Below are 15,659 nucleotides of genomic sequence, written 5' to 3'. Positions count from 1 at the left end.
GTTGTCTCCGTATCCCTACATGTCCATCCGCTAAATTGCTAAATTCAATTTGAAACGAGACTCGTCCGAGCAGCCAACATGTTTCCCTGTCATCAATCGTCCTATGTCGGGGTTGAATGGCCCAGGCGAGGCGTATAGCTTTGTGTAGAACAGGCATCAAGGGTACACGAGTGGGCCTTCGGCTCCGAATGCCCATATCGATGATATTTCGTTGAATGCTTCGCACGACACTGTTGACTCCTCAGTACTGAAATCTGCAGCTAGTTGAGCTAGGGTTGCACTTCGGTAACATTGAACAGCTCTTGAGTCCTCGTTGGTCTCGTTCTTGCAGTATCTTTTTTCGGCCGCAGCGACGTCGAAGATTTGTTGTTTTACCGGATTCCTGATATGCACAATACATTCGTGAAATGGTCGTACGAGAAAATTTGCACTTTATCGCTTCCTCGGAGATGCTGTGTGCCATCGCTCGTGCGCCGACTACAACACCATGTTCAACTCACTTAAAACTTGATGACCTCCAATTGTAGCAGCAGTAACCGATCTAACAACTGCGCCAGACACTTGTCTTATATAGGTGTTGCCGACCGCAGCGCCGTATTTTGCCTGTTTACATATCTCTGTATTTGAGTACTCATGCCTATACCACTTTCTTTCGTGCTTCAGTGCATAATACTACTGTTTCAAACGGCGTCTTATCTACCTCAGTAACAACACAAAAAATGCTTTGTTACTCCCCCTCAAATAGCTGCAGAAAACTGCCAGATGAACAAGTGCCATGTATCCTACAAACCGCACGCAGATAAAATGCAACAACTCATTCATTAAGACAAGCGATTACTCGAAGGAGACGGCCGGTATCCACTCACTGATTTACGCCACAGAGTTTTACTATACAAGGGAGATGCGTGATGTAAAAGGGTAATTTATTGATCACGAGATCCAGTTTTTACGAGCAGCCTATTCGCTGAAAGTAGTCAAGCTGCTCACCTTGAGAGTGCCAGGTGCAAGAATCCTGTAGCTTCCACGAGGCGAGTTATTCAGCGTCTTAAGGCCGTAGAGCAAACATGTGGCTGCGTCTGATGTGTACTGTGTTTCTATTGCAAATCGTGTTCGTTGTTGGGGAGGAAACCGTGTCTCCACACGCGACGCCTGCCGGAATAATGACCCAAAGAGAAGGTGACTCGTCCCAGAGTTGTCCTGAGGGATATATTAGCTTTCGGGAAGGCTGCATACAGCCCTTCGACTTCTCGAAGGTAAGTGTTTTCTGATGTTTTGGTACACACGACTTATTTCCAAGTAGGGATCGCAAGTCTTCGTACACAGTCAGTTACGGGACAAGCACTCTGAGATAAACACGTGTAGGTAGAGTGGTGCCAAATTCTAACATGATTATCTACAAACAGTTTCTTGAAAAATTTACCTAAAAATCAATTTCTTACCAGCATTCTTCGGTGTGCACATTAACTAACCCTGAAATACTTGTATTAGATGAGAGTAAAATTAGAGGAAACGGTAACTATCATACTTGATTTTCCTGGTGTGTTTTCCGTCCCTTAGGTTTGAAGCACGGACAGTTTGATCTTTAGCGGTGAAACTTGCAGTATATTACAGCGAAAGCAATACGTATATCACGACAACAGCTGTAGTTGCAGAGAAACCAACAGAATGTGTAGAGCTGTTTTCTTTACCTTCAAGTTTACAGACAATACAGAATCGTAAAGTAACCATTTATGATATCAATTCAAGTAAACAGCTTCCCCTGAGTTGCTCGTACTGTAGTCTGAAGTTCAGTACGAGATATCTTGTTTATGCCCTACACAGTTTGTGGGCAGTCCTTTAATATATAAATGAGAAAGGCGTTCTGTAAACAGGAGAGATGGTTTGTGTTGCAAACTTTTCATTAACTGCAACGTACTCAATAATGCGTCATGCCAATCTCCAGCCGACAGAAATTCTCACAGGTCTCCAATTCGTCGTGTGGGCAAAAGCTTATGATGGCTTTACTACTCTGCTCTAGGATGAAAATAGACGTGCTAATGCTATTTTTATTTCATCTACTTCATCCTGAACAGTTAAAGACACACGTAGTCTTAGGCGCTGTCTGAGCAAGTAGCTAGAGGTAAACTACGTTTAGAAAAACATTTTCACTGTCTCAAACGAACTGGAAGACTATTTCATAATGATCTGCGCCTACTACGTGAATGGAATTATTGTGAACACCGGACAAAGAAAAATAGGATAAAGAGGATTTATGTTTAAACATCGTTTTCATAGGTCATCAATCGTTTTACGGCTTTGATGGGGTTCCCCACGAGTTTCTTCTGCTGCTTTTTTCATCTCAGAGAATCACTTAAACCCAAAACCATGAAATATTTATTCTGAGTTACTATAACTATGTCTACCCCTACAGTCTTTGCCCTCTCCACCTAACGCTTGTACCTTGTAGGCTATTCGCCTTATTTCTTAACACACGAAATGTCATCCAGTTCTTTCTTCTGGTTAGTACTTCCCACACAGTCATTTGCACACCGATTGTACGGTGGACTTCCGCAATTATTACTAGTCCACTTAGTTTTAAGCATCATTCTGTAACAGTACATCTCAAACACTTCGACTGTCATCGTTTCTGATTTTACCACAGCCCACCATTCACTTACACAGTACCTTGTGCTCTAGGTGTAAGCTGTTAATTATATTTCTAATAGAGACCACGTTTGGTGCATGTAACCATTCCAAGAGTTTCGCAGCTCTTAAATCTACATGACTATTCTGCAGTTGAAAATTAAGTGCCTGGCATAAGGTTCATCGGGCCACCTTTCAGCTGTTCCTCTACCTTCCTACTCTCGAATAGCCAGCGAGCTCTTATGTTATTACGATCTTTTCTCTCTTGTAGATAGGTGCTAACAAAATGTTTCTGCATTCAGACGAGAAAGCTGGTGACTGAAATTTAGTGAAAATACCCTACCATGACGAAAAACGGCTTTGTTTTAATGACTCGCTTGTCATGAAACTCCCTGCCCTTCATTGAACTTTACGAATATCCTCCGTCAGTACTATCTGTTGTGTATCCCTTACCACAAATCAGTATTCCTTTAACTAGAACAGATATATCTCCTAAATGTTCTTCAATAGAACGCAGTCTTGGGTTTACTTTCCTCCAGCATTATCTACGTGATCGTTCCAAGTAAAGTTATTCGTAATTGTAATCCGTATGCATCTAGTCTGAATTGACCGCCTAGATTTATCTGACTCAACGTGTGACGGCAATTTAGTGGATTCCTTTTAGTACTCAAGTGAATGACTTCTCATTTTTCATTATTTAGGGTGAACTGCAACTTTTAACGCCATACAAATATCTTAACTAAATGTTTTTCCAATTGTTTTTGATCTTCAGATGACTTTACGAGACGGTAAAATTGCAAACAATCTAAGTGGGCTGCCCAGAATTTCTTCTAATCCATTTATTTAGATTATGGTTCAAATGGCTCTGAGCACTATGTTACTTAACATCTGAGGTGATCAGTCCCCTAGAACTTAGAACTACTTAAACCTAACTACCCTAAAGACATCCCACACATCCATGCCCGAGGTAGGATTCGAACCTGCGACCGTAGCGTATTTAGATTAGATTTTGAACAGCATCTAGATCTACATCTACCTGATTACTCAGCTATTCATAAAAAAGTGCCTGGCAGAGGGTTCAATGAACTACCTCCCTACAGTTCCACTCGCGAAAGCGCGTGAGAAAATGTGCACTTGAATTTTTCTGTGCGAACCCTGATTTCTCTTATTTTATTATTTACTTCTCCCTATGTAGGTGGGTGCCAACAGAATGTTTCGCAATAGGAGGAGAAAAGTGGTGATTGAAATCTCACGAGAAGATCCAGTCGCAACGAAAAGCGGCTTTGTTTTAAAGATTGCCACTCCAATTCACGTGTCATGATTGTGGCATTATCTCTCCTATTTCACGTTGATACAAAACGGGCGACCCTCTTTTGAACTTTTCCGATATCATCCGTCAGTACCACCTTATGCGGATCCAACACCGCACAACAATACTCCAGGATAGGGCGGACAAGCGTGGTATAAGCAGTGTCTTTACTAGACCTGTTGCTCTTTCTAAGTGTTCTGCCAATGACTAGCACTCTTTGGTTTGCTCTATCCACAACATTATCTATGTGATCGTTCCAATTTAGCTTATTTTTAACAGTAGTCCCTAAGTATTTCGTAGAATTTACAGCCATCAGATTTGAGTGACTTATCGCGTAATCGAATTTTAGTGGATTTCTTCTAGCAGTCATGTGAATAACTTCACACTGTTCTTTATTCATGGTCAATTGCCACTTTCCCCACCATACAGATATCTTATCTAAATTAGTTTTGGTCATTTGACGACTTTACAAGACCGCAAGTGACAACGTCATCTGCAAACAGTCTAAGAGAGGTACTCAGATTGTCTCCCGTTTCTGAATCCGTGCTGACTACGTGTCAATAAATCGTTTCCTTCTAGGTAAATCATAATGTTCGCATACAGTATATGTTCTAAAACCCTACTGCAAATCGACGTTAGTGATATGGGCCTATAACTCAGCGGATTACTCCCATTTCCCTTTTTGGGTATTGATGAGACTTGAACAACTTCGCAATCTTTTGATACGGATCTTTCTTGGAGCGAGCGGTTGTGTATAACTGCTAAATATGGAGCTATTTTATCAGCATACCCTGAGAGTAACCTGACTGGTATACAATCTGGACCAGAGGCTTTGCCTTTATTATGTGATTTAAGCTACTTTGCTACGCCTAGCATATCTACTTCTGTGTTTCTTATCTTGGTAGTTTTTTGATTGGAATTCAGGAATATTTACTTCATCCTCTTTGGTGACGAGGTTTCGGTAAACCATGTTTGATAACTCTGTTTTAGTGGCACTGTCATCAGTCATCACGGTAATAACACCGCACAGTGAAGGTATTGATTGCGTCTTGCCACTGGTGTGTTCTATGTATGACCAGTATCTCTTTGAGTTTTCTGACAGATTCCGAGACAGAGTTTCGTTGTGGAAATTACTAAAAGCATCTCACATTGAAGTACTTGCTATATTTCGATCTTTGCCAGTCTTGGAGGTTAGCGATCTTTTACATTCGGCATGCTTTTTTCGTTGCTTCTGCAACAGTGATCTGACCAATTTTGTGTACCGTCGACCTTCAGTACCACTTATTACTTCATGTGCTATATAGGGTGAGTCACCTAAGATTACCGCTGGATATATTTCGTAAACCACATCAAATACTGACGAATCTATTCCACAGACCGAACGTGAGGAGAGGGGCTAGTGTAATTGGTTAACACAAACCATAAAAAAATGCACGGAAGTATGTTTTTTAACACAAACCTATGTTTTTTTTTAATGAAACCCCGTTAGTTTTGTTAGCACATCTGAACATATAAATAAATTCCTAATCAGTGCCGTTTATTGCATTGTAAAATGTTAATTACATCCGGAGATATTGTAACCTAAAGTTGAAGCTTGAGTACCACTCCTCCGCTGTTCGATCGTATGTATCGGAGAGCACAGAATTACATAGGAATCCAAAGGGAACGGTGATGGACCTTAGGTACAGAAGAGACTGGAACAGCACATTACGTCCACATGCTAACTCCTTTTTATTGGTAGTTTTCACTGACCCACATGTACATTACCATGAAGGTGAGGTACACGTACACACGTGGTTTCCGTTTTCAATTACGGAGTGGAATAGAGTGTGTCCCGTCATGTCAGGCCAATAGATGATCAATGTGGCGGCCATCATTTGCTGCACACAGTTGCAATCTCTGGCGTAATGAATGTCGTTCACGCCGCAGTACATCTGGTGTAATGTCGCCGCAGGCTGCCAGAATACATTGTTTCATATCCTCTGGGGTTGTAGGCACATCACGGTACACATTCTCCTTTAACGTACCCCACAGGAAGAAGTACAGAGGTGTAAGATCAGGAGAACGGGCTGGCCAATTTATGCGTCCTCCACGTCCTATGAAACGCCCGTCGAACATCCTGTCAAGGGTCAGCCTAGTGTTAATTGCGGAATGTGCAGATGCACCATCATGCTGATACCACATGCGTCGACGCGTTTCCAGTGGGACATACTCTATTCAACTTCGTAATTGAAAACGGAAACCACGTGTGTACGTTTACCTCACCCCTCATGGAAATGTACATGTGGGTCAGTGAAAAAGACCAAAAAAAGGTGTTAGCAAGTGGACGTTATGTGCTGTTCCAGTCTCTTTTGTACCTAAGTTCCATCACCGTTCCCTTTGGATCCCTACGTAATTCGCTGCTCTCCGATGCACACGATCGAACAGCGGAGGAGTGGTACTCAAGCGTCAATTTCAGGTTACATTATCTCCGGATGTAATTAACATTTTACAATGCAACAAACGGCACTGATTACGTATTTGTTTATATGTTCAGATGTGCTAACAAAACTAACGGGATTCCATTTTTTTAAAAAAAACAACATAGGTTTGTGTTAAAAACATACTTCCGTGCATTTTTTATGTTTTGTATTAACCAATTACACTAGCCCCTCTCCTCACGTTCGGTCTGTGGAATCGATTCGTCAGTATTTGATGTGGTTTATATATCCAGCGGTAAAGTTAGGTGACTCACCATGTATATCTCTCAACTGCCGTCGAGACTATCTCTTTTAAATCATTCCACATCTTTTGTATGCTTACATGATCAGATCGGAAGGCGTGGAGACTGTCTCTTAAAAAGGTGCAAAGAGCATTTTCATCAGCTTTCTTAAATAGAGGTACTTAGCGTTTCTCATTTATGGTTGTAGGTGTTGTGGTATTCAGCCTAGCAACAACTGCCTTGTGTTCGGTAAGCTCTTCATTCGTCATGATGCTCCCTCTTTGTTCAGGATTATTTATTGCTGTGAGGTCAAGTATGTTTTCGCAACCATTTACGCTTCGAGTGTTCTCATAAACTAATTGTTCAAAACAATTTTCTGAGAAAGTATTCAGTTCTACTTCGGATGATCTTTTATGCCTGCCACTAGCTCTATACTTATAATTTTTCCAGCATATCGAGGGTAGACTGAAGTCACCACTGACTATGATTGTATGAGTGGCGTTCTTATTCTAAATGAGACCCAAGTTTTCTTTGAACTGTTCTGCAACTATATCTTGTGGTGTCGCTGAAACGATCATATTAATATTTTAGTCCTACTGTCAAGAGGGCCTTTAACACATCTCTGTGGAATGCCAGATGTCACTTTTGCTTCACTCGATTCAATCACTAAAAACTGTGACCTCTGTGACACGTAATCAGGAATCCAATCGCACAACGGAGACCACACTCCATAGTTAGGCAGTTAGAGAAGAAGTCACTTGAGAGGAACGTGTCAACAGTCTCTAGGAAGTATAGAAACATGCAATGAATCTGGGATCCCCTGTAGACATCACTCATTACTTCGTGTGAATATAGAACCATCTGTGTTTCACGAGAACGATATTTTCTGATTCCGTGCTGACTATGCGTCAGTAGATCGTTTTCTCCGAGCTTATTCAGTCTCCCAATTCAAGTCAACGTTAGTGATGTGCGTCTCTAACTCAGCGGACTACTCCCATTTACTTTCTTGGGTATTACTGTGTCTTGTGCAACTTTCTACTTTTTAGGTACCGATCTTCCGTTGAGTGAGAAGTTGTATATGATTGCCAGGTTTGAGACTACTGTATCAGCTTTCTCGGAAAGCAATGTAATTTGTATACAGTCTGGACCGGAGACCTTTGCTTTATTAAGTGATTTAAGCTACTTGACGAGGATATCTGCTTCTTCATTACTCATATTAGCAGCAGTCCTTGATTCCCATTTTGAAACATTCACTTCGTCTACAGAAAGACAACATAAATGCGCAAAAGTCTGTTGCATCACTAGTTTTTATAATTTTTTAAAATAATAGAAAATTTTTACACAATATCGTTTGGTAGTTTCCAGATGTATTTACTAGTCTTAAACGTCTTTTGGCGAGGAATAGTCCTATTCTTGTGCTACTGTGGTTCTTAATTCATCCTTGCCTCTTGCATCAATCGTTATCTTGCTTCCAAGGTAGGAGAATTTCTTCACCCCGTCTATTATTAGATGGTTAGTTTTGTGTTAAGGTTATAGTTAATCTCGTTTCAGCTGCTCCTCGGTACGGTCACTCTTTGAGTTACAATAGTTCAGTATAATTAGCTCAGTACATTGAACAAGTTTTTGTGTTCTTCTTATCTCTCTCAGCGAATATCAATGTCATCAGTGAATCTTATAACCATTATTTTTCACCTTTAATTTCAACTGAAATTCTGTACCTTTCTTTCACTTCCGTTATTGCTTCTCGGTATACAGGTTGAATAGTGAGGGACAAACACTGCATTTCTATCTTCTACCCATTCAACTCCTACAACTTCTCTTTTGGTATTCCATCCTTATTGTACCTTCTTGTTTATACTATGTTTTGAATAATATACGAATTTCCCTAAGTCATTTACCTTTAAGATATCAAAATTCTTGAACCACTTTATAATGTCGAAAACTTTCTCTAGGTCGAAAAATCGTACGGGAGCCCTGGGATTTTTCTCAAGTTTTCCTTTTATTATCAAGTGTAACATTAGACATACCTTGCCGGTGCCGTTATAAAGCTTACACAGGAGCAGATTGAGACTCAGATCACAATTTAGTAGGGATGGAAAGTGGACTCAATTTCAAGAGACTGGACAGGAAGACTGAATATGCAAAGAAGTTGGGTACGGAAGCACCACGGAATGACGAGACACACTAAATGTTCTCTAAGCTATATATACAGCAATGATGAATAGCTACGTAGACAGTATAGTTGAAGAGGAAAAAGTGCAATGACAGAAATTGGAAAGAAAAACGTAGACGCAGAGAAGGTAACAGCAAAAAAGGTATGAGAAACATAAGAAATAAATACTTCAATCGAAAGATGAAAGAAGGAAATAGAAAAAATTTTCGGGCAAATTCAGGATTACAGAAATACATATCGCTGAAGAATGAAATAAAAACGAAGTGCAGGGAAGCTCTGACGAAATGTCTGCATGAAAAATGTGAAGAAATCGAAAAAGAAATTATTCTAGGAAGGACTGATTCAACATATAGGGAAGTTAAAACAAACTTCCGATCAAATTAAAAGCAAGGGTGGTAACACGAAGAGTGCCACGGGAATACAGCTGTTAAGTGCAGAAGAGGGAGAGGATAGGTGAAAAGAGTACTTTGAAGTCCTGTACGAGGGGGAAAATTTGTCTAAAGTGATAAAAGAAGAAGCAGAAGTGGATTTAAAAAACTTAGTGGGTCCAGTATTAGAAGCAGAATTTAAGAGAGCTCTGGTGGGCTTAATATCAAATACGGCAGAAGCGATAGATAACATTCCATCACAATTTCTAAAATGATTGGGGGAAGTGCCAACAAAACGACTATTCAAGTTGTGTAGAATGTATGAGTCTGGCGACATACTATCTGACTTTCGGAAAAATGTTATCCACACAATACCAAAGACTGCAAGAGGCGTCAAGTGCGATAATTAACAGACAATCAGCTCAACAACTAAGATTATGAGCGTAATTCAAATTAAATGGACAGGGGTCGAGCGTGAAACCAACGAGTCGATTTCAGAAGGACCATGGACAATCTTAGCTGGTTTACGAAATACAGGGAAAAATCCATGCAATGGCTCAGTGGATGGTAGGTTGATTGCTTCAGAAAACATCCGCGTGGCAAATACATGCATCTAACTGCCGACCGTAATGCATAAGGAGGTCTGTGGGAGGGCTTCATCCAGATATGGGTCTCACATGGTTAATAGGGATCATTATGATGAGCAAAACAAGTAGTCTCAAATGTTCATTGATGTAACGAATGGTCCTATATAACATCAAGAAATGACTAATTTTCAGACTACTCGAGCTAGCGTCAATGGTTGCGTAAACATGTGTGTACAACATCCCTTGTAGGATCACATTTGTCCGTCCTACGTTCACGTCGGATGCAATCTGACACGGAACGTGGTTTCACCGCTTTTTTTACGTACTCAGTCACTTGCGTCTTCAGTATTCCTCCTCACGTATCAAATACGTGTCGTCTTGCCACAGCTGTAATATCAGATCAGGTAAGTGCAGTGTCCTGGCTGTATCTTTGCATAACATTAAATCCATCTCCTTCCCCCCGTATCTGCAATGCAACTGTGGAACAATTTATCCTGTAATCTACGTCTTATCCGAAACCACTCTTCATTCAACACAAGATTAAATCTTTATCTGTTACAATCGGCGTTGGTTCTCCAGCGGTATAAGTCAGACGTTTTCTTTCTGTCCAACAGGAACCAATATCTCTCTCTCACACTGTAGACTATGTGTGCTTTTCTCAACCCTTTCCGTTTCTGTTGTCTTCATTCCATCACACTTGTTCATTTTATCCTATTATTTCTCCCTTTTTCAATGACGGTCAACTTCTTGACGCACTTCGGTTTCTTCTGTGCCGTTGCCCCATGCTTCTGTTAGAAGTTACTATTCACAATGGACACGAAAGTAATGAGAAATTTGCTTAATACAGCGTAACGGGGCCAGACTGAAAAGTAATGCCTCCTACTTTTTAAATGAAATCTCTTAAGGTTTTTCAAATAAAACAAACGTTATTAAAATTCTACGTATTTATTCTTCATGTCTGCATATATTTTTCCCAACGTACTTACTCTGGTAATACACACATCTGTCTCAGTGAGAGACCAGTTTTAAATAACTTCACTGTAGGATGTTTGGCTTTGTTGACGGAGCACCAACCTCACCTCTGCTTGCACCGCTTCATCACTATCAAAGTGAAGTTCAAAATGGCTCAAATGGCTCTAAGCACTATGGGACTTGACATCTGAGGTAATCAGTCCCATAGACTTAGAACTACTTCAATCTGACCAACTTCAGGACATCACACACATCCATGCCCGAGGTAGGATTCGAACCTGCGACCGTAGGAGCAGCGCGGTTCCGGACTGAAGCACCTCGAACAGCTCGGCCACAGCACAGTGAAGTCATCGAAGGTGTTCCTTAAGCAATGGAAAGCGGATGAAAATCGGAAGGGGTCAGGACAGGACTGTACGGATAATGGATGACAGCTATCGCAGACATCGTAGTGCTCATGTGTGGTCGTAAGTTATCACGCTGAACGAGACGACGCTCCTTGTGCGAATGAACACTCTGAATTCGAAACTCTATTTTCCAGTGCAGATTTGTAGACATGGAGAATAAAACTATGGAATTTTAATAATGATTGTTTTATTTTGAAAAGTACTAACAGTTGCCACATAGGAATTCGGAATGATTACCTTTCAGAACACCCTCGTTAAAAGATTGAAATTTCCTAAATTTCGTGTAATCATTCCCATTCACATTGTCATTTTTATAACAATAATAATTATTATTATGATTATTATTAATGTTTCTTTTCTCTGACGTTAAGTCTGGTCAAAAATGGAAAGTGCCACGCACCTAGATGAAGCGTCACTTTCTTTTAACTGTACAGTATATGTTACACTGCATTTAGGAATTTTCGGGCAATTGAACATGTATCAATAATTACGGATGTCTGTAGTTGTATATATGTGTTTGGATGCAGCTGTATTGCGTTGATGTACTGGTGGATATTGTGTGGTATGACTCCTGTAGTTCATAGTATAATTGGTATAATGTCAACTTTATCCTGATGCCACATGTCCTTGAATTCCTCAGCCAGTTGGAAGCATTTTTCAATTTTTTCTCCTGTTTTCTTCTGTATATTTGATGTATTGGGTATGGATATTTCTATTAGCTGTGTTAATTTCTTCTTTTTATTGGTGAGTATGACGTCAGGTTTGTTACGTGGTGTTGTTTTATCTGTTATAATGAATCTGTTCCAGTATAATTTATGTCCATCATTCTCCAGTACATTTTGTGGTGCATACTTGTATGTGGGAATGTGTTGTTTAATTAGTTTATGTTGTATGGCAAGTTGTTGGTGTATTATTTTTGCTGCATTGTCATGTCTTCTGGAGTATTCTGTATTTGCTAGTATTGTACATCCGCTTTTGATGTTATCTACTGTTTCTGTTTGTTGTTTGCAAAGTCGGCATTTATCTGTTGTGGGATTGGGATCTTTAATAATATGCTTGCTGTAATATCTGGTGTTTATTGTTGGATCCTGTATTGCAATCATGAATCCTTCCATCTCACTGTATATATTGCCTTTTCTTAGCCATGTGTTGGATGCGTCTTGATCGATATGTGACTGTGTTAGATGATAAGGGTGCTTGCCGTGTAGTGTTTTCTTTATCCAATTTACTTTCTTTGTATCTGTTGATGTTATGTGATCTAACAGGTTGTAGAAGTGGTTATGAAATTTCATTGGTGTAGCTGATGTATTTAGTTGAGTGATTGCTTTGTGTATTTTGCTAGTTTCTGCTCGTTCTATAAAGAATTTTCTTAAATTGTTTACCTGTCCATAATGTAGGTTTCATATGTCGATAAATCCCCTTCCTCCTTCCTTTCTGCTTAATGTGAATCTTTCGTGATGTATTCTATATTTGTGGCATTGTGATCATGTAAGTGTATTGAGTGCTTTTAGGTCAGTGTAACTCCATTTCACTACTACAAATGAGTAGGTCAATATTGGTATAGCATAAGTATTTATAGCTTTTGTCTTGTTTCTTGCTGTCAATTATGTTTTCAGTCTTTTTGTTAGCCTTTGTCTATTATTTTCTTTTAGTTCTTCTTTAATATTTGTATTATCTATTCCTATTTTTTGTCTGTATCCTAGATATTTATAGGCATCTGTTTTTCCCATCGCTTCTATGCAGTCGCCGTAGTTATCCAATATGTAATCTTCTTGTTTAGTGTGTTTTCCCTTGACTATGCTATTTTTCTTACATTTGTCTGTTCCAAAAGCCCTATTTATATGATTGCTGAATACTTCTGTTATCTTTAGCAATTTGTTGAGTTGTTGATTTGTAGCTGCCAGTAGTTTTAGATCATCCATGCACAGCAAATGTGTTATTTTGTGTGGGTGTGTTCCAGTAATATTATATCCATAATTTGTATTATTTAGCATGTTGGATAGTGGGTTCAGAGCAAGGCAGAACCAGAAAGGACTTAATGAGTCTCCTTGGTATATTCCACACTTAATCTGTATTGGTTGTGATGTGATATTATTTGAATTTGTTTGGATATTAAGTGTGGTTTTCCAATTTTCATTTACTATTATCAGGAACTGTATTAATTTAGGATCTATTTGTATATTTCCAATATCTGTAGTAACCATGAGTGGGGTACACTATCAATAGCTTTTTGGTAATCAATGTATGCGTAGTGCAGCGACCTTTGTTTAGTTTTAGCTTGATATGTCACCTCTGTATGTACTATCAGTTGCTCTTTACATCCTCGTACTCCTTTGCAGCAGCTTTTGGTTCTTCAGTTCTTCATTTATAATTTTGTTCAATGTTGTATGTGTCATTAATTTCTGTGTAATGACTGAAGTTAATATTTTGTATATAGTTGGTAGGCATGTTATGGGGCGATATTTTGCTGGGTTTGCTGTGTCTGCTTGATCTTTAGGTTTCAGATAAGTTATTCCTTGTGTAGGTGTATGAGGGACTGTGCATGGGTCTGCAATGTAATTGTTAAGTAATTTAGTTAGATGTGAATGTGTTGAGGTGAACTTCTTTAGCCAGAAATTTGCTATTTATCATTTCCAGGGGCTTTCCAATTGTGCATAGAATTATTATTATTATTGTTATTATTATTACCATATATCAATCCTGTGTAATGTTTGTTCACTAAGAACGTCTGGCTGGGTGTAAGAGTCAACCTGAAGGGCCTATCTTTCTGCCTGACGCGTAAAGATATGGAACTCAATATGTAAACCATTTCAGTTAAAATCTTTATCAATCCGTGTGTTATCTAGGCGCTTTACAGATAAATGCAAATTTCATGCAATGAAAATGAGTTAAGAAGGATTTTTGAGATCTGGAGGTTAAAGGGAATCTCTACAGGTCCCTTGCCTTACAGGAAATTTTATGTAATTGTCAAATATGAAAATATTACTAAAAACAGCTCGGGAAATAGAATGGACAACTGTCTTGCTTCAGTACGATCAGTAGTGAACTTGATATGCTACGATTACATGAAATTCGGAGATATGGTACTATATTATATTTCAAAAATTTTATCGTGTACGGTATTCTTATGGAATATACTATATAAGATTTAATTAATCAATTATGAAATTCCGAATCAGGTTGAGATAATACATCCACTTATCAATGACAGACGAACTCTCTCCCATTTATCAGCCTTAAGGTGATAGCCATAACTTTCAAATTATGTTATTTTTACTGATTTTTAGGATTAAAAGACTGGAAGTTGTAGATACGGCTTTTCTTCCCACGAAAACAACAATGCATTGCTCAAACTCACTTCAGATCCTCTCACAAGGCAGTAACACAATTCATAGAGTACGAGCAAATATGTAATGCAACAAGGAGCAGGCCGACATCATGAGTTATGGATATTGAATATTTAAGCACTTAGCATATTCACCATGTAGTATACTATCAGATGTATAAACTAAACAGCACTACAGAAAACAATAATTAGAGAAAAATGATGACTCACCATCTAGTAGGAACGCTTCTGTAATCTGCAATGGAAGATGATACAGCAACTGTTTTAGGAATGTGCATTTATCTAGTTGCTAGGTCCTGAGATTTATAGAGTTGCGGAAGGCAACGGGTCAACATTATCGCCTAAATATTTCATAATTCAGAATTTAGTATTTTAGTCTTACATTATGACCAAAGTTTGGAACTTTCAAATGATTGAAATAGATTTTGACCGCTACGGTACGTTATGATTTTTTGAACACGAACATTTAGTCTGATATTGGCCTCTTTTTATTATATACTGTACGCTCATATTACTTCTTGCAATTGTGTAACTTAAGCTTTTCTTATTTTCAGGCGAAGAACAGCTGAAGGAATAGAGACCAAGAGAAGCGAAACACATAATATTTGCCATGAGTTACTGTATCATCCTCAGTCTATCAACCGCATTAACCGAACATCATTTCACTGTAAATTAAGCAAAAGAACTAATAATAAATGACTATACTTAATACATAGATAAGGATTATATTTGTGCTACAAACGTTTATTTATACCTTTCACCTTACAGCTCATCCTGTTACTTCGATTTAACTAAATTAATTTAATCTGGTACTATCTTACTAGTCACGAAACACGTGAACGGAAACGTAGTCTGACAGCTGATTCTATCAGGAAAGTAATTGCAGTATTCCAGGTGAGTAAGATGGAACACTGTCAACAGATTTTCTGGGGAATTTAATTCATTTCCGTGAAGTATTTTGATTACTCTGCACTAGTGATGAGCGGATTCATCTGTACATATGTAGGATCGATGCGTGCCACGTTATGAAACGTTTTGCTATGTGGAAAGGGTAAGACGTCGCGTTGTCTGAGTACCGATTCCTGCACGAGGACAAGCCATATTGATTTTAAGCATTGTATTTACAGTATTTATAGTTTTCATTTCAGAGACTGTTCTCAATACTCTGTTCCAAAAG

At 39.0% G+C, this 15,659-nt stretch overlaps 1 long non-coding RNA gene across 1 annotated transcript; it reads left to right on the top strand.

Annotated features, from left to right (window-relative positions):
- The first annotated feature begins 1,010 nt into the window (after positions 1-1,010).
- On the top strand, positions 1,011-15,208 carry LOC126354309 (uncharacterized). The gene is made up of 2 exons (XR_007565296.1): positions 1,011-1,253; positions 15,037-15,208. It is a non-coding gene; the product is annotated as an uncharacterized LOC126354309 (long non-coding RNA).
- Positions 15,209-15,659: the final 451 nt, after the last annotated feature.

The sequence above is a fragment of the Schistocerca gregaria genome, chromosome 3 (assembly GCF_023897955.1).
Source record: "Schistocerca gregaria isolate iqSchGreg1 chromosome 3, iqSchGreg1.2, whole genome shotgun sequence".
Classification (NCBI taxonomy): Eukaryota; Metazoa; Arthropoda; class Insecta; order Orthoptera; family Acrididae; genus Schistocerca; species Schistocerca gregaria.
The sequence above is the reverse complement of the archived record's forward strand: the minus strand, read 5'-3'. Positions and strand labels throughout refer to the sequence as shown.